Source organism: Thunnus maccoyii, chromosome 21 (assembly GCF_910596095.1).
Source record: "Thunnus maccoyii chromosome 21, fThuMac1.1, whole genome shotgun sequence".
NCBI lineage: Eukaryota > Metazoa > Chordata > Actinopteri > Scombriformes > Scombridae > Thunnus > Thunnus maccoyii.
The window spans coordinates 26,175,059-26,199,796 of record NC_056553.1 but is presented as its reverse complement, the minus strand read 5'-3'; the positions used below and the strand labels follow the sequence as shown (position 1 = coordinate 26,199,796).

Sequence of the window (24,738 nt, the reverse complement as noted above, 5' to 3'; positions counted from 1 at the left end):
AAGACGTGGACTAAGGTTTTCCATATGCATCTACACTATGCATTAACAGAAGTCTTGCTGGTTCATTGCATGCAAATTGTGTGAGATGGTCTAATAAAAGCACAGTTTTGCCATGTTTCTCTCATGATTGTCAACTTTTGTTTGAGACAGTCCAAATTCACGGTAAGGACCTCACATACTCAAGTCCGACTTGATATTTTGTAGAAACTGATTTGTAGACTCTAGATTAGTTACTTGATGAGTGAAGAGATTGTAATCTACAAACACTACAGCAGTACACTATCATCTGCTCTGCCTGTTGTAATAACACATGGCTACAAATGGAACCAATAGCAGAAGTGCAGTGTATGTATCTGTAGGAAGTATCAGGAATGATGAGGACAATCAGACAACACAGGTTCAGTAGTTTCATGTATCATCACTGACTGAGCGTGAGATGAGCGGCGCATTCGGAGTAGATCAGATAACAAAAAAATACAAAGGAGGAGTGATACAAACAAACAAAAATCTAATCTGGTCATGAAATGTATGTTTTGTTTCCTGATGCATGGTAGTGTTAAAGTCAGTTGCTAAGTGATACAGTATAATAGTGTTTTAAATGCATTTATAACTTAATTTAGCTAATATTTTTAGATAACAGTATTATTTGATGTTAGTAACTGTTAAAATATGAATGTAAATTTCATGGAAATATGCCTAATTGGGAAATGACTCACCTCAGACTTGTCACATGCATACACACTTGTGCACACAGGTACACACCCATCAACACAATATCCTAAAATACTAGCAATATAAAAACATCATATTCGGTAGTCAGTCCCAATATACAAACTAAATAAATAAATAATGGGGATAAGGGGGATATTTACCAGGATGGACAGTATTTGTTTGTTCTTTTTCACCTTTGAAGATTTCTACCTGGTTTCATCAGAAGCACCAGCCTTCGTTTTTCTCGTTTACCTATTGAGCACACCACTGTTTTTTGGGATAAAAAACTGTACTTTATCTCACAGTACAGTATATAAATCATCACACAGTACTAGTTCAATACATAAGAGCAGGGCTCCCAGGTTAACCTCTCCCAATTTTGTTAATTTGTATTGATAGCAAATTTGAACATAAACTAATGTGATGTCTTCCTGCTGACAGGAGTGTCAGATCAAAAAAGCTCATACTGATAGTTTTGGAAGGTAGTAACTCAGTTTGGAGGACTTGTAGCCATGATATGTATGAGTTAGCTTATCAAACTGCTTTGGTACAAGGAAATCTGTGCAGGATGCACAATGTAAGTGTCTCCATCCATAAGAACTCCTTCTGCATATGAATTGACCTTTGAGAGGGATGCTGTACTGTACTTCCTCCAGTGGGGAGGAGTTAATGAATGATCAAACTAGAAAAAAGCCTGGAGAGCAGCACCTTGCTTTGAAATTAAGTTCATCTACAAAAGCATCACACAACATGTAGATCAATGTAATGTCATTTCATTCTGTGCTTCAATATTTAAGAAGTGGTTTTGCAAGTGTTGATATTGAAAAAATGAACTTATTGTGTGCATAGAAGACAGCAAAGGTTTGTGTGTATAGAAGACAGCAAAGGTTGACCTGAAAAGTTACTGTGACTTATCCCTTGTGATGTTGCTTCAGGAATGTTACTGGGCTCTTTATTAAGTTTATGTGTCACACTAAAATATTATGAAAAGAGCAAAAAAAAAATATCTTTCTTTTTTGGTCCCCTGTGTTGTCACTTCTTCCTTTTGAACACAGGTCATTATTAATGCATAATACCCAAGATTGCTCAGTTTCTGAGAAAAGGCAGCAGAGAAGAAGAGTTAGACAGCAGAGGAAGTCACGGAGACACAGAAGTACAGACAAACACCATCAAATGAAAAGTTTAGATGCAGTCAGTAAGTTGTAGTGAAATGTGCCTGCGTCTCATCTGCTCCCAGTTGCAGCACATCAGGCTCAGTGTTGTATTCTGACTCCTGCTGACTCTGCAGGCAGTGTTTAACTGCAGCCACTAAAGGTTCATGAGGTTAGATCGCTATTGGGATTGATTAAAACCCATTTTAGCTACTTTAGCTTGAGTGGTGTTGACTGAATACTGCTCAGCAAGGAGGAGCTGCACTCTGTTGGGAGTCAGTCTTGCACATACAGTGTACTTCATTATTGCACAGTAAGCACACTTATGTAATACTGTCTGTATTAGCGATGTGCAGAAAGCCCAGTATTTGTATTTGTACCTATATTTGTTGAGTCAGGCATCTTATGAAGGAGGTCCCCGTGCCGGCTCTCAAACTGGAGTCTCCCAGATCATAGATGACTGCGCTGACTACTGAGCTAAAACTTTTTTAAAACTGTACCTACTGTACATGGTCTGTTTCTTCTTCTGTAACAGCTAATATCCCCCCCAGGGATCAATAGTGTTATCTTCTCTTAAATTTAAAGGATACAATATTATATTGTCAATGCACAGTAGTTTTTAGTGCTCACACAACCAACTTTGCATACTGTCATCTTCAGTCGCGTTGATGACGTGAACGCCATCTGTCTATGTTCACATTTAGCAGCACTTATCTTGTCAGTGGAGTAAAAGATATTACTTGGGGAGGTAGAACTTGATTATTGTTATCTGGTGTTTCAATTGAAAAAAGTTAATAAGTAATAATTTTGATGTTATTACACAGAAAACATGATTTACCAATCTTTATGGTCCTCACTTAGATCAGTACTTCCATATCTTCTGTTGTTGCTTCCTAACAGAGAGTTTCTGATATTTTTATGATATAGTATCAATATCAGGGGCTGATGTATATAGTGTGTATCCTCCTGTACCTGTTTTTACAGTTTATTTCTCCAAAAAAAGAGGGCGAGATCTGTTTGCCAGCTGGCTATCACAGGTGTTGAGCACTATCAGCTGAATATTCATACAGTAACACTCCCACGTTTAAATAGACACATTCAGTAGATAAGTAATGTGTGGCTCTAACATGACATTCTGTTACTGCCTCAGTGAGAATGTGTTCAGTCAACAAAAGCTTAACATATTCAATTCACAGCAATATCTAATAAAGCAAGCAAATCCCCATATTTGTTATTATATGTTACCAGCAGTTGATATGATAAGTGATCAGACTTGTCATTCATTTTCTGTTGATCTGCTGATTATTGAAGTCCTTACTACTTCAGTTTTGTCCCTTCCTTTCTCTTTTCCTTCTCTCCCTGCATTCTGTTACCCTTTTTTCTCTTCTCTTTGTTCGCTCCCTCCTCAGCTTGCCTCCCTCCTTTCTTCCCTTCTTTTCATTTGCCGCAACTTCATCCTGACTGATTCAGCTGTCTCCTTGTGCAGAATCATTTTCAGAATGAGTTTTCCACAGAGCCAGATGAGTGTAGTTTGAATTCAGAGGATTGTGTGCGTGTGTGTGTGTGTGTGGGTGGAGTGTGCAGATCTGTAGACACTCTGGGGAGACTTGAGAAAACAGTGTGGGCGCACACAAGTGCATTATCCTGCACCTATACTACATCTAAATGAGCTGGATGCTCCAGAAAGCTCTTGGTTGTCAGACTGCAGAGGAGTTTAACACAGGTAGAGACAGTACAACATTTTTAACAAGAGTAAGATCACAATTTATGAATGAATGGGGCAGAATTTGATAGCTGGCAAGTGGCCATGATAAAAGTGAGTAAATCCACTCTGAGATGTGTGTGATCATTCAAAATAACACATGATGCAGTGACAAATATGGTATAAGTTTACTGGCGTTATCAAATTCTCCTGTTCATTCTTTCGTCCTGGTGATTTTGTGAGTTTGGGGACTTGCAGGAGACAGATTAATAAAAAAATGATCAGAACTGAGGCTGAGATGTCCTGACTTTTAATCACATTTATGGGTCAATCTCCCCATATTCCTGGATCCTACACTTCTCACAGTGCAACTTAATAGTCTCATTTTTTGATCCTCCCTGCTTTGTAAGTGCCCACATCTTGCAGCCTTGCAGCCTGACATCCCAGTTTGTTACACACTGTTTGAAAGAAATTTTTTGAAATTAGTTTCTTAGCACAAACTGAAATAACCCTGATGACATCACTATGACATCACCAGGGTTTTCACAGCTGAATAGTCCTCCACATTTGAGTAAACTTCCTTTCATTTGTAAAATCAGTGTAGTGCCCCTTCAAAAAATGATTTAATATTAAAGCAGTTTGATGTTATATAAAATGAATGTTATTGATTGGTCAATTGTCAATAACATGAATAAATCTTAACCATTAAATTAACTATCAAATTATAAGTAAGTAAGTAAAGGTTATTTAATGTAGCACCTTTCACAGAGCAGGTCACAAAGTGCTTCACAAGAGTAAAATTGTTAAAGAAATAAGACCATAAAGATAGTACAATATAACAGACAGGTGACAAATTAAAGGAAAAACCATTATGAAGTGTCTTAGTAAGGTGTTGGGCCACCACGTGCCACCAGAACAGCTTCAGTGCACTTTGGCATTGATTCTACAAGCTGGAGGGATGAACACCGTTCTTTAAAAAGATATTCCCTCATTTGGTGTTTTGATGATGGTGGTGGAGAGTGCTGTCTAACTCGTCAGTCCAAAATCTCCCATGGGTGTTCAATTGGGTTGACCTGTTGAATGCAAAGGTCATAGCATATGATTCACATCATTGTCATACTCATCAAACCATTCAGTGACCACTTACGCCCTATGGATGGGGGCATTGTCATCCTGTAAGAGACCACTCCCATCAGGATAGAAATGTTTGTTCATAGGATGAAGGTGATGACTCAGAACATTGTATTGATTTGCAGTGATCCTTCCCTCTAAGGGGACAAGTGGACCCAAACCATACCAGCAAAATGCCCCCCACAGCATAACAGAGCCATCAGATCCCCTCACTGTAGGGGTCAAGCATTTAGACCTGTACCAGTTTTCCCTTTCATTTGTCACCTGTCTGTAAGATACAATAATAGAAACAAACTATAAAACATAAGCAACAACATACCTTAGAAACACACAAAATATGAGTCTTCAGCTGATTTTTAAAGACGTCAACAGAGACCGCAGATTGTATGTTTATAGGAAGGCCGTTCCACAGCATTGGAGCCGCCACTTAAAAAGCACAGTCACCTTTTATTTTCAGTTGAGCGCGAGGGACAACCAGTAAGCCCTGGTCAGAAGACCTAAGCGACCTACTGGTGAAATAAGGATGGAGCAGGTCAGAAATATACAGTAATGGAACATTATCATTTTGTCATTTAACCAGGGTGATGAGTTGAGTGAGGGAACGAGTCTCATTTTACTAGGAGTCACTTTATCCAAAATGATGGAACAATGTGTGTGAAAGGAGTGGACCAGACAAGTCACATCAGCCAGCATGTAAAGACAACACTGCACTTGAGTCAAAAGCTGCAGAAAACTTCTCAGCTGAGATGCAAGAGCACTTAACACCTTTACTGGGCAGAGAATCAGTATTAAAAGACAGGCTGCACAGACCACATTCATGGTCAGTAACATGCAGCTGCTCAGAGCAGATAGAATCAATATGTAAATCAAGCATAAAAATCAGGTCCAAGGTGTGACCCCTAATGGTTGTGGGACTACACATGGTGAATAAAATTAAACGACTTGGTGACATTAAGAAAATCAGCAGCAAAGCTACAAGAAACGTCATCTATGTGAATATCACCAATTATAATAACTCTGTTCAACCTAATGATAGAGGATAAAAAAATCACTGAGTTCAGGCATAAAAGAACTAATAATCAGGGGTCGGTAAATTAGAATACAGTAAAACAGATTTGAACGACCCACTTTGGTCATCTGCAGTTCAAACGAGGAGAAAGCCCCAGTTCTCACCATCTGACTTTGAAAGTAGTTCCTGAAAACCACCCCACCCCGGCCCGAGGTCCTGGTTGTGCTGATAAAAGTACAATCAGGCAGGCACAGTTTGATGAGGGGGACATATTCCAACCTCCTCTGCCAAGTCTCGGTCTGAAACAGAAAATCCAAGCCTTTTTGGATGAAAAAATTATTCAGTATGAAGGACTTATGTGCAATGGAGTGAGCATTTAACAGCACCATCCTGAGGGACACAGACCCAGGGGAGGTGTGTAAGGTGTAAACAGTCAGTCATGTGGAGAAGTCCTTAAGAGGTAGAAACAATCCTAAAACAGATTAAAATTGTCAATAAAACCTATGTTGTGAACTCTGCAGGCGGACTGGAGCCAGGTGTGGAGGCTGAGGATTCTGCTGAAATGCCCTGCTCCATGTGCCAGTGAAGGAGTTGGACCAGAGATATAAGCAGACTTTCCACAACTACTTAAAACGTTATTAAAACATTAAAATCATTTTCAGCTCGGAGTGTTGACGAGCTGCATCATTTGTCCCTGCATCAACTATCACTCGGTTGATAGAGGACAGGAGTGAGTGCAGCAGCTCCAGTCCCGAACTATTAATGTGGTCGGGGAGAAAAGGGGACAAGGAGATGACGGCTGTGGGTTCTCCTGGCAGAGGGGTGCATGATCTGTGTCCACACGATGTGATGGAAGTTGCTCACTGAGGATTGGGTGAGCAGGCAAATGTGTTGTGTAGTAGCGACATCAGACTTGTGAGAGGATTTCTCTGCCGGCTCAGAGCAAGGAAAACCTCCAGAGCATCTGATCATGGCCTTTTTCAGGGGCCTACGACAGGATGAGGAGATCATTAGTTGAGATGAGGGCTGTTGGTTTAGCTTCACAGTGGGCTGGCGAGCCACCCGAACACTGTTAGCCACAAGTGGTGAAGATGCTGCAGTGTCAGCAGGTGACGTTTTCACATCAGGACAAGTTGGAACCGCAGGAGCATCAGCTGGACGTAGCTGTTGGAGAGGCGTAGGTGAGGTGGTGAGCCCCGTCTGAATATCCCATGCAACTGTGGACCACCACTTTGGCCCAGAACAACTCATGGTTAGGTGTTGAGCAGGAGGAATGCAATGGACAGGTGGAGTTGTCCCACATAACGGTGCCTGGATGGTTGCATTGAGAGAGGCAATCCATTTGGACTGCCCAAAGGCCACTTCTAGGAAGCTGGACCAAAGAGTCTTTTTTCTTATGTTCATCTGAAAGCCGTCTGATATCCTCCTTAAAAGCTCTATATATAGAACTGTGAAGCAATTTACATGTATTAATCGTTTTTTATTGCCAATGAGGGTAGAGTAGTAATGCAATGTAAAAAATGAGACCTTCCCCGCCTTCTTGGTTGTCTGTAACAGCCTTTGGACTGATTTATATGTGAAAGACCCAGGCCAGATTTTCAGCAAAAAGTGCTTTGCCTCTCTCCCCCTAACATCAACAAACAAACGGCATAACCACACAACAGCATAACAAAAATGGTGCTATCTTTCTAGAAACACCCTGCAGATATTAGCTCTCCAGCTAATGAGACAGCTAGCCTCCATCAACCACTACACATTTCACAATAAGACACCCCCACAATGACAAGTTGCCCATTCCTGAGCACACACACAGCTAAAACAACTTTATTGCCTCAACAAAGGAACAGAAATTCAGCTCCAGAGCGACAGCAAAGCATAGCTTACCCCTTTTGTTTTTCCTGTTCATAGTCGAAAGGTCATAATAAGCACACATTTCACAACAAAACTGCAGTGCATTGCTCCCCAGCCACAGCTCACTGAGCCTACCGTCATTTAGTAAACAAAAGTTGGCTGTTAACGGGTTGGGTCAGGTTTAGGTGGTTGATTAACGCATATTTGTGTGAGTCGGGCGTTGCGAATTGGCTCTCAGCGGGCACAGTGCAGCAGGAGCCTCTGTGTGTGCTGACTGACTGGGAGTGAGAGACGCTTTACTGAAACACGGTACAAAACATAACGTTAGAGATCTGTCATGTAATTATGAGGGGAGGAAAAAGACATCACCTGCTATAGTCTCACGCCACGAGCACCAGGATGTTGTCTGCACCTCATTTAACAGCCACAGATGTCACTAATAAGAGGGAATTTCTAATTCCTACAAACAGAACCTTTATGATCAGCAATCTTTTTGTTAGCTTTTTGGAGTAACAGAGTCCTCACAGTTCATAGTTGGCATTGTCATGTCAGGTGTCCAATGACTAAAATCCTTTGTGTTGTTACAGTTTAAAACAACCAGAATCTAAAAGGTGTATCATAAAATGAGGCATAAAACTGGATAAAAGTCACATTAAGACCGCTTTCTGAAAGCATTTCTGGTGAGTGACTGTATAGTATAGCCTGTGTAGAGTTAGCGTATAATTAAAGAAATTAGGAAAATACTATGAATTGTATAGTTTCATTATAGTGTAAATGGCAGAGGGGTTTAGTATTATCTTTGATTGTTGTATTATATAAACTATACCTACATGTTATATGTATCAGAAGCTTTAGTCCTTTATTATACTGTGTTATGACCTGGCCTAGAGGAAACCCTGGCGCAACATGAAAATGAGCAACAAGGAATTTGCAGCCCTTTGAGTATTTATTTCAGGAAAAAACAAGAGAAATTAAGGGGATTAAGCAAAATTGCTACCCACCCCTACTGTTTCCAGGCTGCTATAAATACTGTTATTTATAATATTTTACAAAGGAATAGACAAAAACATGTTTGCTGGCCGGTGGAAGTGGAGAGAGGAGAGCCCACAGGAGCTGGGGGAAGCTGACCTTTAACCACTAGCTTTTAGGCTGGAACCAATCAGCTCCTTGCAACAACCTACATACACTAAATCACACAATCATTCACTCAGCCAATCAGAGAAGCTCATCTCCAGCTCATTACACACAAGGTGCATCTCAGTTCCCTTAATTGCATCAAGGGGTACATCTCATGTCTTTTGTCGCTCCTCGCTTGAACTGCAAGTTGTTGTGATCCACCATTTTGAAGGCTGTCTCAAAGCTCTTATTTCTGCTTTGAGGAGCGAGGATCGATGAACAAGGAGGGATCTCTGAGAGGGAAATATGTTTTTAGAGAAATAAGTCCTTTCGTCTGAAGCGTCATGTGAAGCAACGTGTGTTTCTGATGACGGCGGCAGCTGATGACAGCTGGATCAGCTGTCAGTCGGCTTTAACAGCTGTAGAGACTTCTGATGGAGTTTGTGTCTGTACACATGTTCACTGTGCTGACACTAATAAAGGCTCACAGTTATCACTGCCAGAGCAGCTGTTTTCTCTCTGCAGCCTGTTACCTGTTTAACAAACACCTGCACAGGAATCAAAACTTGCATTCTGTATTTATACTGTGTACTGTGTCCTGCTCAGAGGCACAGGACACATTTCTACTGACAGAATGTGTTTGTATTATTTATTCATTATTCATACATTTTTTTGATATTCTGATTGTGAATTCATTATTTAATAACCCAGAACATGATTAGAGTGTCTTTTGAACACTGGAAATTATAATGTTTCAGGGAAAATTGAAATGATGTAACTCATATCAAACCAGAAGCTCAGGAATTTTCAGCCTCACATGTGACTGAATGGAAATGGTGATAAATGATGTAAAATATAAATGTGTTTAACATGTGTTTCTTGCTGGCAGACTCTCCCTTACCTTAATTTTTATCCATAATAAAAGTTAATGGGGGAAATAACAAATCACGAATAGAAAAAACTTTCTTATAAATGAAGAAAGCACTATTTTCAACTAGATCACGAATCAGAAAACAAATAAAATATTAAACTTATATTATAATAAAAATAAGATGTATAACTTTGGAGCGGTACACTTGAGTTTAATCTGTAATCCATGTCCGCTTAGTGATGTGGTGGCTGTGACTCAGGAGGTAGAGCGGGTCATCCACTAATCAGAAAAACAGCGTTTCGATTCCAGTCCACATGTTGTAGTGTCCTTGGGCAAGATACTGAAGCACAAATTGCTTCTGATGACTGCGCCAGAAGTGTGTGAATGTGTGTTAGATCATGATGAGCAGGTTGGTACCTTGCATGGCAGCCTCTGCCATCAGCATGTGAATGTTGACATGTATTGTAAAGCGCTTTGAGTGGTCAGAGGACTAGAAAGTCACTATATAAACGCAGTCCATTTACCATTTACCATGTTGTGATCTATCAGAGCAGTCTGATCAGGTACAGTGTCCAATAAATAACTGATTTCCAATAAGGTGGCGTGTCAGTCAGGAGAGGACTTCCGTGCTCTCTATATCCTCACTCATGGTTCCTCAGAGCAGAAATAAGAGCTTTGGGACGGCCTTCATGATGGAGGACCAGAACGACTTCTGGGTCAAGCAAGAATGGAGGAGCGAGGAGTAATCAAATAACAGAATTAAGATGTACCCTCTATCAACCAATCATTCACTCAGCCAATCAGAGAACCTTACCTGAAGCCCATTACACACAGAGCCACCAAAGCTCTCTTAATTCTGCTAGTTGAATCAGATTTCTATACAGTTTATGTTGATTAAGTTTGCTAATTCAGTAGATACACATTCAAAGTGTAACCGCAACAGCAGCAGCAGCAGTAATAGGTTTACTGAACTGTTGGAGCCTCTTCAGCTGATGAAGGGAAAAACAGGAGTCAGTTATAGCCTGATGTAATGGTAAGAGACTGCTGCTGCCTTTTTAGAGGTAAAAGCAATAGTAGGTAGGTGATGGATTAAAGCGGAGAGTCTTCATTGTGGCCTGTATGGTGGACAGTACCATACCAAACATACTGTACATGTTCCATGTACAAGAGTACTCTCAGGACACAGGGCTGCTGGTCTCTTATACTAAGAAGTTAACTAAAGTTTGTTGCATTGTGTGTTTTGTCATCCTTTAAGTCTCAGAAAAAAAGTCTCAGCACACCTTGCAATAAAGCTGGAACAGCTCGCACTATGTTACCGTGGCATATTGATCCACCTCATGGTTGGACGATGACTGCACACCAAAGAATACTAAGAGGGAAATCAATTTCATCCAAAAGTAAAATTTGAATCATTCAAATTGTCAGTGGAGTAGCTTTTGTTTCAGAAGGGGGGAGACACAATGAAGTCTGGGGTTCTTCAACCAGAACCAAAAAAAGAGAAAAGAATGGAAAAGAAAAAACTAAAATAAAAAATTATACAAACTGAAATTGGTCCCTGCGCCTTCCATACACCTAACAAAAGACTTAAAAATGTGGCCTGAATTTCTTCATTAATGCACAAGATTAAAGTAAAATATGTACAGAAGACTGAATTTTTACTTGTGTTACCAAAAGAAAAGCCACCTGTAAATCAAAATGTAAATAATGGGATTTTGGAGGGTATTGTCAGTAGTTCTTTACAGCTGGGCTCCTTTTCACTAACAAAGACCACACCATTTGAACGGTATAAAAAGTAGATTTATTTGGATTGTCGAGAGGGTTCAGGATTGGATGAGGATAGTGTATGGTGGGCTGGATGGGGGTCGAGGAGAGGGATGAATGGGAGCTGAGGGTTGGTCCGGGTCGTGTACGGTGGGATGATGGGATGAAGGGGGTCAATGGCATGGGGATGACTGCAGACCAAATGGAATCACAAAGAGGCTGGAGCGTCTAGGAACCCGGGGGTCGAGACTCAGGGTGGGGGACATGTCTCGATGAGCTTTCTCCTCGGCACCCCCCCCCCAGTGAGAACTGAGACGAACGGGAGAGAAAGGGGTTAGACACGCTTATATAGGTATGCACGGATGATTGAATAAGTGAGGCACAGGTGATTGAATTTAGTGAGAGAGAGGGGCGTGGTCTTGTTCCTGAACCTTTGTTATAATTATAACTCCATACAATCTCCACAGATCAGAGGGGTTAGGGCAGCTTTTATGTGGTCCGAGAATACTTGCCACTGCTCGTCAAGCATTGCTGTTAGATAATTGAAGGCAATGTACATGATTAACATTTTTATGAACTCCTCTCTGGCAGTTGGACAGTCAGAAAACACAATTTACAGAGATTTTAGTGAGGAAATCAAATTTACACTGTAAAGGTTGGGTGACACTTTTTAAAAAGTGACCGTTCTCTTCTGAACATCTCTACACATTTTATCCAGTGTATTGTTTGATGTTGTCAGTATCCCAAAATCCTACCAAGAAATTAGAACCTGAATGGAACATAGCTGTTGTCTAAGCCCTAATCCTTATGCACTCCAGGATGGAGTTGTAGATGCTCTTTGTTGAGTTCTGTTTTAGTCACAGTGAAAAGAAAGGAGTATCGCCAAAAGCCCTTTCTGTTTTGCCGTTTGAATGTTTCTTATATAAAAATGTTGATTGATTTATTCTCCTAAACAAGAGGAATGCATCATTACATGTAACGGTACATTATGTGTTTGTGATGAAAAAAGTGCCCTTGGTCTCTGTCTTTTTCCCTGTCTCATTTTTACTTCCTCTTTTTTCTCTTCTATCCTCAGAGATAAATACTTTCATCTTGAATGAAATACATTTTTAGAGAACTGCAGAAGTTCATGTCATTTGTGAATTAATTTGAGGTTTGTGTTGGGATTATATATGACCAGCAGTTAGGTTGAGGGAGAGTAAATTCATTGTCCAGTGTGTGTTATTTATTATCACAGATAGTCCTGGCCTCATCAAACGCCTGGATAGAGGGCATTTAGAAGACAGATTTGACTTCTGCTCCCTAATTAGTGACGGAGACTTGCATAAACAGTTTATGTGTGTTAAATCAGTAACACAGTTGCAGTGTTGTTGTTCAGAGGTTGACCACTGGAGGGTGCAGTCTGTACACTAGAACTAGACTCTGTCTACTGCACATTTTAGCCAGTATGAACTTGCACTGCAGTGATGTAATACTGAGAATACTGAACTGCACTATCATCATAATAAACTATAGAGCTTTACATCTTGTACTGGATTGTACATATGAAGTGTACTGTAGGCTAAATGGCTATTTTAAAGATCAGTTGTTTCTGAATAGACCACATTATACTACATTATACTGCTGTATCACATATTATCCTGCCAGCTTTATAAGGAGGTGTGCTGAGAGGACCCAGAGCCCAGCTGTCTCTTTGGGGGCATTTTATGACTTTATTAGACACATTATGACTAGAGAGAAAGTTTTCTGAGTTTATTACAGTCGACAGTAGAGAGATGATGTGAGACAGAGATAATGGTAGAGCTGCAATGATTAATCAATTAGTTGATTGACAGCAAATTAATCTGCAACTATTTTGATAATTGAATTATCAATGCCAAACATTTGCTGGTTGCAATTTGAAGCTTTTTTGTGTTATTCATTAGAGTAAACTGAATATCTTTGAATTTGGGACTGCTGATTGGACTAAACAAGACATTTAAAGATGTCACCTTGATCTCTGAGAAATTATATGTATGTATAATTTGCTGACATTATAGGCAAAATGATAAATCGAGAAAATAATTGGCAGATCAATTGATAATTAAAATAGTCGTTAGTTGCTGCCCTAGATAAAACGCAACAATCTGGCTGGACTATATTTGTACATTTCTCAGCATTTTATAGAGAAAGATCAGTGTGCAGATCTGCATGGGAGGAGTGGACTTGATTATAACTGTGACAATACCCGGCAACACAGAGCAGGAGCTGCTGGCTTTATGACTCTGTGCCACTCTGATATCTCAGTGCAAATTCATCATCCTGTCTGTGTCTCTGTCTGTCAGTTTATGTGTCCGTCTCTTTCTATAGCTACACTTTAAAGTGAGCTGGGAGAGATATATACAGAGGGAGGGAGCATTTACAGTGTATTGGTGGTTGTTTGTCCATGGAGTTCACTGCATAGAAGTGACAAAGTGATTAATCTTCATTCCTCCATATTTCATGTTTGCATCATCAGTTCTCCTGAAAACCACCTCAGTGTCTGTTATTATTTTCTATTTCAAAAACACTCTCTCTTCACCCCTCCACCTCCTCCCCATCGTTTCCTACAGGGCTGACTGGATCTGATGAATGCGAATGTGTACAGATTGACTTATTATTAACAAATGACTTTGTTTTTTCCTGAGAGGGTGAGGAATCAATTAGTTTAGATTAGAAAGCTAATGCTTTGATTACATGATAGAGGCCAGAGCTTGTGCCAGCCTGCTGCCACCTCCTTTCTAGGAACAGAGTAGCAGACAGTCTACAGATGTGTGTAGTCTCATCAGCTATAAAGTCAAGATCTAAACAGATGTTAAGATGAGACTTGATCCAAGAGGGAGCTGAGGACAGTCAGGTGTGATTCAAATGAAGATGAGGTTAATTAAATCCCATCATACATTTAGTCAACCTGAACAGATTCAGATAGGGAGAGAAAACCAACACTGGCAACAGCAATACAAGACCCCCATTATCCCATTATACTGAGTATTATTTGGACCTGGTATGACTTGTGTCCCAGTCCAGGTCTTGGTTCAGGTAACAGAGTGGACCTGCAAAAACCTGTAGTCCCAAAATATGGATTTTGGACAATTCTGTAAAACACTGGAATACCTGGATAACACTTGAAAATTCTCATTTGATCAAAATTGTTTTATTCCTGCATACACAGGAATTATAGTATGGTTAATATTTAGGAACGATGGTTATGGTGAAAGTTAAGGAAAAATTGCAGTCATGGATAAAAATAAAGCCATAGTTAACTGAGGTCTGAGACGGGAAACACAGTCGTGCATCGTTGTCTTGTTGCAGAATAAATTTGGGACAGATCTGAGACTTCCCTGGTGGTATTGCATTACAGATAAGGCTCTAAACATTTTATTTCTCTGTAAATACTCTTTTTATTTTATGCTTCACTGTAACACACCCTATTAAGTCTGTTTCGATGCGAGTGCCACAAAATAATCATTGATTGCATTTCTGACATTCAATAACAATGATGAGATAACACTGCAGATGATGGTTTACAGGTCAATGTGATGAATTAATGATATGAATGCTATAAACAGCCACAGCTGTTCTGGCATTGTTAGAGAATTGCACTTCTTTGCTGTTTCTTTAATTGGCAGGTCTTTAGACGGGTATTTATGATCTGGAAACAGCTGGTGAAGGGCATGTCTTCATCCATTTATGATTAACTCTAGTGGTGGAGATAAGGCTCGTGAAGGTGTGCCCATTTCCACTATGAGATTTATAAAACAGAACCATTTGTACATACAGCTTTATAATTCTAATGAAAAAATCAGTGCGTACCCACCGATTAGACATAAACCTGGACAGTTTTATGCATCTGGTCCTTGCAGAAAGTAAGTGAAAGCCTCTACCTTGGGCCTGGTGACCTTTCCTGCCTGTAGCCTAGACTCTTTTACTCCACAATACTTAACAGGACAAGCAGTTTAAAAACTAGATGGATGGATGGATGGATGGATGGATGGATAGATGGATGGATAAAGATGATGAGATTTAAAAAATGTATGAGGAGCTGTGATTGCTAGCAGCTTCTGAAGTGCAGTGACAAATAGCAGACCGAATTTCAAATCACATCTTTAGAGAAATCACATTTCTTAAAGCTATTCTTCTGTTTAAACTGTCTTTCTAAATTGATCTATTAATGTAAGCTGATTACTGTCAGTAATTGAAACACGCACTGTCCTTTGTCATCCATTTGTAGCCACATGGTTCAGATTTGTACAACCACAAATCAGGTGCTCAATGGCTGTAACAAACAACAATGTCTTTTGTTCAGCTGCATGTAGCCTGCTGATAGACAAACTGGACTGACTGGACTTGATTCTTTGTGGCTCAGCCCACCTTATTCTGAGCCTTATTTTGGGTTAAGAAGCCAGACATGTGTCACTATGTCAACACCCATGTGGCTGCTCAGGCGTTTCTGTTTTTTTCACTGTCGTACTCCTGCATGAGAAAGATATCTGTCGGTCTGATTTTGTTGTGCAAATTCTGCTTAAATAAACAAAGACAGGCATCACTTTTGGGGGAAACATAGTTAGTGTAGGTATCATAAAATTTCCAGCAGCACTGTGTTGAAGGTCCTGTCTGAGTAGATCAGTTGTCAGTTTGGATAGTGATATTGACTGCCTAATCTGCCAGACATCCAAAGAGCTGTGATGCCAATCACAACAGCCTGAGTTGCAGTCACGATCAAAACATGTGTCTGAGCCTGAGCTGTTTGTTTCTCTCAGGAAGTGTTGTGGGACAACCATACAAAATCTCGTGCTTCCTTTTATAAGTTGAGCTTTTATACATAATTACTTATGGTTAGGATTGCGTATTTCTTTCTTTCTTTTTTAAGATTATTTGTCAGCATTTTTGCCCTTATTGGATTGATCAGTAATGAAGTGGCAAACAGGAAACAAGGGGAGACAGATGGGTATCACAAGCAACAAAGCTATATGTTTCCTTTGAGTGGTATACCTAACAGGACAATCACGAAGACCAGAACATAAGGTCTTTGACATCTTTTCATAGCACACCTGCTTTTTTGCCATGCAAGTGCAGTGGCTCTATAGGTATGACAGTATAGAACCCTTATTACACATTTTGATTATCATAGCAGCTGTAAATGACATTAACAATGGATCAATTCCATTAACTGTCCCAGTAAACAATGTCAGTGAGTGAGCATGCACAATACCAGAGTGCTGGAGCTGGCCCACCTAAATGGAATTCAGCCATCATTCATGTTATTAATTCCACCTGTGCTTTTTCTGCTTTGTCAAGTCAAAATCTTGGCTGTGAAAAAGGTCTGATCTGTCGGCCCACCACTTTCCAGACTGAAATATCCTGACACCTAATGGAAAATTGCTGTATTGATTAGTTCAGACATTTATCTACCCATCGGGATGAATTTTCATCAAGCGCCACCAGCAGGTCAAGATTTTAATTTGTTTATTACCTGCAAAACTAATGACATTCCCATCAGTCTCAGCTGTACTTTGTGTTTAGTGATAATCAGCAAACATGTTAACTCACTAAACAAAGATGGTGAACATGGTAAACATTATACCTACTGAACATCACCATGTTAGTGTTGTCATATGAGTATCATACAGAAATTAGCAATTAGTTTAAAGCATCACTGTGCTGTTAGATACAGTCTCACTAGCATAGCTTTAGTCTTGTTGTCTTGCAGTGTGCAGGTGAAATGGAATATGAACTGGAATGTGTGATGATTAGTCAGTATTCTCTCAGCTAGTCATGCTAAATTTTCTCAAATTTGAAACAGCTGTGCCAATCATATTGGCACCAGAGATGTCCCATGCGGCGCTGATCTGGGTTTTAATGGTTATTATTGGCTAAAAGCTGCTAGTGTTGCAGCACTGCATCCTTGACAACAACCTCCTGTGCAGCATTTTGATATATATATATATATATATATATATATATATGTGAAAATTAGAGTGTGCGTGAATGTGAAAAAGTATTTGGGCACACCGGAGCATGTGACTCATGGGGTTCCCAGAATACACAGATTAGCAAAACTCAGATGCTAAGTAATCTGTTATCTCTCCCAACTGTTACTCATTAGCAGAGTAGCAGTGTACAAAACATTCAGCTAGCAGCTTCTCATATAGCCGCACTGAGTGTCACTTTCATTGGTTAAAATGACAGACATCGCTGGCAGCAGGTCATCAGCTGTCACTAATTAATGTTAATACAGTGAGTAACTTGATGACAGACCAAAATGAAACTTGTCTCTTGTCGGTTTATGTGTCTGTACTCGAGCAAAGATCACTTGTGATAGAAAGAGCTCCACTCTGTAACACTACTGTACAATCAGAGTCAATGTTTCTGTAGTTCCTACAACACCAACAGAGTGAGCTATGTCACGTCATGTCAATTTCTGGAATCATTCTCCAGTCAAACTTTTATTCATATCAAAATTTAAGCTAATTCACATAATTTATTTGAACCAGAACCTTAAGTATTTGGATCAAGCAGCTCATGAAAAATAAGGTGTGCTAAATTTAGTATATAGACTATATTAAACTCTGTCAGATACATATTACATTTAGGCAAATATAAGTATTGGATCAGATTTGTATCAGCAGATACGATTATTAAAGGACTTTGTTTGGGATCAAGCCCAAAGAAACTTGATGGGATCATCTTTAATTGGTACACAACAAAAATGGCTTGCTATGGGCTGTGTGATAATAATATTGTTGATTGATATAGTTGATTGATTTTCAGTGTAATTCTATCATCATGATATAGTCATGCTGTCACAGTTCAGTCAGCTAATCCACACTGAATAGATTATTGTAGAATATGTTCAGCATTAATGTCTGGGCTCTTTTGTATATATCAGAATTTAATCTATTGCATTAAATATAATTCTGAGCATATTACATGTGATTTGACATATATTTACCACACTGTGAAGTATCAACATTAAGATATATATGTTGTGCAATTTTCAAACATTAGCTATGCAAGTGATGAAAACATGACTCTCATGTGTCTATTTCCAAGGCAAAGTGAAAGTCCCAGTATTCATTAAAATACCAACACCTGGCCATGTGCTGCCTTATTTGCATATATCTCCCATCTGGTTGTGTTTCTCCTCCCACCTGTGTGCCATGAGCTTTGTGTTGGCCACAAAAATACCAAACCAATGAACAAAATGCTTTTCAAGGAAAATAGCAGCATACTGTAGTGCTGCATGTGCCAATATTACACCACCATGAAATGTTCCATTATATGTTCCATATATGCTGAACAAAATCCATGAGGATGTTTTCCAGAAACCAAAAACCATCATTGGCTCACCCAGGCTCTTGTTTCTGTTTGAGTTGTTTTTAAAGTTTGTAGTGTGAGGCTTCTGACTATTAATAGCATTTTAATTGTAGCACAGATTGGCATGTTGTAGAAATTGTAAGATACCTGCTGCAGCAAAATGCCAAAAACAAGCAAATGGAAACAGCTATATGTGGTTAATCAGTGCAGAGGGGAATGCATTAGAGACAGTGTGAGGAGGTACACAGCCTAGGCAGCCTGGGAAGCATGAAGGCTTTATTGGGATATGTCATTAATTAAGACAGTAACAACCCAAGAGAGAATCTGGATCTACTTAGTAATTACCTGCTCACCAGTGCCAGGAAAAAGAATCCTCCAAAGAGAGAGAGAGAGAGATAGAGCTGGCAACTCTGGGTAAATGTGTATGAACATGAGCAGCCATTGGTTCATATACAACCCAACACATTTCTCAGCCCAATGTATCTTGATGTTCCTCTGAGCCATTCCAGTATGTTAGCTTGGATTCTGTGAAGCTTGGTATGCATTAATACATATGTATAAAATATGTAGCTTTATATGGTTATATAAAATAAATTGGATGGGCATTTCAGGTTTGGTTTTATTTTGGTTCTATTCTTATCTTTCAAGAAGGTCATTCTGTGTAGACTTTGGGAATTATAAATCAGCTTCAGTACCGCTAAAATATGGAGATCCAATGGGATCCGTTCTTGGGCCCTTAGTATTTCCATTTACATGCTACCACTTGGTCGTATTATTAAGAAACACAGAGTCAGTTCCTATTACTATGCCAATGATACTCAATTATACTGTACCTCTCCTTTGACACCATGCTTACACTGCAGATATTAATAGCTGGATGGTGTCAAACTTTCTACAGTTAAACTCAGATAAATCCAAGATTATTATCACAGGTCCAGACTCATCCCAGAATTACACTTCCCTTCACCTCGGTCCCTTCTCATTAAACATTACTTGCAGAAACCTCTGTATTATATTTGATAACAATGTCAACTTTGATCTGTATATTGATTCTGTTGTCCAATTGTGTTTTATCCAATTCAGTTTTCCATTTTTTTCAAAAATCAGGTCATTTTTATCAGTTAGGAACTTAGAAACAGTAATTCATGCATTAATTTTATTCCGATTAGATTACTGCGATACTCTCTACCCATGCCTTACCCAACAAAACCCCAATAAACAATAAACAGGAGGGAACACATCGTACCGGTTTTAAAATCACCTCATTGGCTCCCTGTCTGTTTTAGAATGGATTTTAAAATTTTTAATGATCACTTTTAAGGCTTGTAGGGGGTAAATTCCTGAATATATAGCTGACTTCTTGACCCACTAGATGACCATTCCTAGACCTTAAATAAAGAATAACAGAATAACGAGAATAACACTCGGGAGACTCAGCTGCCACACATTTCTCCGTTCTCTATTTCTCTGTTTAGCATCTGCAGGTTACGTTAACCCGTGGTTGCTCGCTCTGGAGCTAATCCCCTTCATTTTCCAGCAGTTGGGGGAACAACAGACATAACTTTTCTTGGTCTCGACAAGCTGCAACATTTATTAACTGACACACTGTACACTGAACTCTACATTTACTGCCAGATTGACAATTTACTGCTAACCTTTTTCTCTGCTCCGCTTGCATTCGCCCTAACTTTCCTGATGCTTGCACTCTCACGTAACCTCTCACGCTACATGCACAAAATACACACTGTTCTATTCCTCAAAAAGAGCTACACCACCAAGAGTTCCCTAGGCAACGCCACAGTGGATAACTCACGTTTGCTGCATAGAGCTTCCCAAACGCTATTGATTTCCGAATGAATGGATATTTGGCGTTATTATTGGCATTGAAAAAACATTTTTTAGCCTGGCGGGTGTTCTCGTTGGCCTGGCAACCCACCAGGCCTGTACAATTATAGAGGAAACCCTGCCTACTATTCATTGAATTGATAGCAGGCTACTGGTTTTGTTAATTGTTGTTAGCAACATGTGATAGTTTCAAGAAATAAGGTGGCGGAGGCAGGCTGCAACATTATTTCTTCATTTAATGCTGCAGTTATTTTCCCAATAACATCATAGCACTGCATAAAAGCAATGACAAACCTGGTGTTGTGGCGACTGCAATGGTTTAACTTACTGACTGAACATCTGCAGCACTGAAAATCCAACTACATCACATCAGATTTTCTAATAGCAAGGGTAACACACAACCATACATGTTTTTTAGGCTGAGCCTATAAGCTATTTGCACAATGCCACTATATGGAAAAAACAAACTGACAGCATGCCACTTAAATTAATTAAGTAAATGTCATCATTAATATAGCAAAGTGTGAGATTAACAAAGTTTAGCTTTGTTTATCAGCTGTCATTACATTCACAATCCCTCAGCCAAGAACACAATAGGCTGCACCAGCAGGCCCCATTTCAAAAATGACTTTTATCAAAAAGCAGAATTTATACATAAAGCACATTAGTATGACTTACATGTGTCAGCACATCTTCATAGTTTAAAACAATAAGAAACATCCACTGAGCTGGGATGTGTCATTTCCATTTGCTTCCAGACTTTAGAAGAATTGAATGAAAATCAGAGAGGAGTCACAGAAATGTAGCTGCAGGATTTTAATGAAATAAACTAATAATATTTGCACATTACAGTACACACAGGACCAACTGCTTACTGTAGGTTCAACATTGTTTTATATCCAAAGACATGCATATTTATCACAAAAGTAATTGAGCTTAGAATGTAAATGAATGTTATTTTTCTGTTTCTGCTTCCTGCAGAGCTGAAGTTTCATCCCATAGCAAGACATGATGTGACAACGCCTCACTGTTTGTCAGAAATATGTCTCTGAAAGATCTGATGTGCTTACAGACACACATACGTTATTTGTAATTTTGTTGAAACAGTAATTGACTCATCCAGAAAATCACTCCAGCCAGGTATGCAATCTGCATGTCATAAGCAGGCTATTATTGCACCATTCTCTTATTTATTTACTTAGCAAACAAAAATATGTAGGCTACAGACCAGCAACGCTTAAACTCTGCTAGAGGTTTGTATTAGTGTCAGCATGTATCAGATACATGACTTACACACCCTCATTTATATGCTTGACATGCAAAAAATATCCCTCAAGGCTTACAATACCACAGTTATTAAAATTTATGCAACACAGCTTGAAAACAAGTTGTGAATGAAAATATTTTCTTGACCAACCAGCAGACCTTCTGCACAGGCCCCAAACAATCACAAATCAGACAAGCAGCAGCAACAGGTGGTTTAACAACCAGCAAACAGCTTATTCAAAGCCTCGGCAGAATCCACAGACAGCAGCAACAGCAGCTTCAGTGTCCAGACAAACAACAAACAGTGCAAAGTAAGAGCTACAAACCATCAACAACAACACAGCAAAGAGTTAAATAACATTACACGTGGAGAGCCACAGTGGGACATTTAAGCAGCACGAAAGAAACCGAAGTGAGCGACTAGCCAAAGATACAGACAGACACAAAGAGAGGGTGGAACTGACTCATGTTTTTTTAAGTCTATTTTTTCTCCTTTAACAGAAATGATGTAGGATTATCTGACCTGCTCTTGGAAATTTGTGTGTCCATCTCTCTCTGTTGAAAAAGTCCTGCACAAATTTTAATTACACAAAATTTTTCTACAGGTACAAAAACTTTTTATATCTGTGTGCAAAAAACTTTTTCACTCATGCACAAAATATTTCTACAGCTCAAAATATTAATGACCATTATTTGATTCCATAAAGGGCATGGCTGCCATCAGCAACTCAGTGCGCAAGGAGTTCAAATGCACCAGTGAGCGGGCAAAGCCCAGTGTGGCTGTGTTTTTTTAATGATTATACTGGATGTGCCAGCTTGAGATTTAGGTGACACAGGCACACCCGGGTACACCCGTGGCTACATGGGTGGGTAGAAGTGTGGTAACTAAAAGAGGGACTTTGGCATTAAAAAGACTAACATTGAAAGATATCTACTTGATTTGACTCATTTGAATGCTGAAGCTTCATATTAGCTTCAGATAAACTTTTAAACACATTTTTGCACAGAGGGAGGACTGTGGATTTTGTTCCCCATCATTTATATTCTAAGTGCATTATGAAGGGATCAGTATGATTCCTTCATAATGTACAATAAGACAGACTTGAAAAATTGTGAACCTGTCCTTTAAGCTACTGTCAATGAAACTTCCTGCACTAATGTTTCACATTGAAAGTATATGGAATTTATTAATGAATGAAAACAGTATTTGTATTAAAAAGAGAAAGTGAGAGCAGAAGAGTGGTGAGTGTGACATGACTGTGTGGTTGTACTCATGGATTTAGTGCTGTGGAAATGTATGTTACACTGAATTTATTATGTGATCCATTATAGTACAGGTAATTCTACCTCTTTTGCACTTTTTATCCAGCCATTATCAGCCACTGGCCTTCATTTGTTCATGCCAGCCATGGACAAATAAAGGCCTCTCACCCCCTGTAGGCTTAAAAGGTGTAGTTTGCTCCTTTGCAGAGGACAGCAGTTATAGTCAGCTTGGATTGACAGCAGTAACAATGGATTCCAATGGTGACCCTGAGACACAGATAAAAAAAACATCAGAAAGTCCACAGGACTCAATCAACCAGATATTTCCTCCTCGCCTGTTTCTGGGTAAAAGCTTCTACAACCTTATTTTAACTGGTTACTCAGTCATGTGTATGGATGTACAGTTGCACACTTGAGTATCTAAATGGTGACAACCAGGGATGAACATTTGACAGGAGTCTCATAAGAGTGGGGTCAAATGTAGGTTGAATGTAGGTTTAGCAGAGTGTGTCATATGCTCATTAGTCCATCTCTCAATACTTTCTTACTTCCGTTCTTCCCAAAGCCCACTGGTTCCTCCTGAAGACATCAATCTTTCAATACAGCTCACAAAGATATATATGTAATATATAAGACCTTTTACAACAAGACTCAGTCATTTCCAACAACAGCTGGAATGTTCATAGCATAAATATGCTCAAATAGGAGAAAACAGTTCATTTGTTGGGGACTATTTACAGCTGTGCATTAACCCTTACAGTACCAGTGCTACTTGCATTTACTTGTAACATTTGAAAATGAATGAATATTTGATGTGAATAATTTAATTTAAGATATATGGTATGCTATATGTAGACTTTAGGTTTGCCTAGAATATAAATGCATTTTATTATAACTGTGAATGAAAGGTGTGAAATATGATTTACTCTCCTGAAACCCTGTTTTTCATGGTTGTTTCTTTTTATTAAATCAATGTGTCTTGGTAAGACAAGGTACTTTTATTTTGAAAATCCCTGGGGCTGGTTCCACCGCCTCTACTTGCCTTTACAGTTTCATCTCCAAAGTGTGTAAAAGTTATGAACTCATTCATCATTTCATGTTCATCATTTAGGCTATTGGTTATGCAGGTTCAACAGTTTTACAAAAATGTAACAACATCCAAATATGTTTTTGATGAAAATTGCAAATACGTTTAAAAACATATATTTGTCGATTTCTGTTACATATTTAAAGCAAGAAATATTTATGTGTGCATCAGAAATACATTTGCAAACCTTAGGTGGATTTTATTTTTTACATTTATATACAATGATAAATGTTTTATGTTTTTATTAATATGTGTGCATTGAAAAATATTTTTGTGGAGAGAGTCATCCCGCAACACATTTGTGAATCGTTCTGTGTGCTTTCATTAATTATGAGACTGATCTGACCCATTTTAAAATGACTCATCTGAGTCATTTTAGACTGAAATACTGACGGTCATGCAAAGATTAGTGCTCTTACATATACTCGGATTATAAAACAAGAGGACCAAAACACAGCTGATGATTAAACTAACTCATTTCATGACTTTAGACATTTCTTTGTGAAGACAATGCATTAGTACAATGACAGAGTACATTTTGTAGTATTAGAAATGCAGTAACCAGAAACACGGGTAAATTTTACCCATTGGTGGTTTTTGGTATACAGCGACCCCTGGCAGTTCTAGTGTTAAGGCAGC

General features: G+C 39.1%; 1 protein-coding gene across 1 annotated transcript in view; it reads left to right on the top strand.

Annotated features, from left to right (window-relative positions):
* Positions 1-24,738, top strand: part of plppr5b (phospholipid phosphatase related 5b) — a 173,678-nt gene that overhangs the window by 8,854 nt on the left and 140,086 nt on the right. The gene's annotated exons all lie outside the window — the stretch shown is intronic.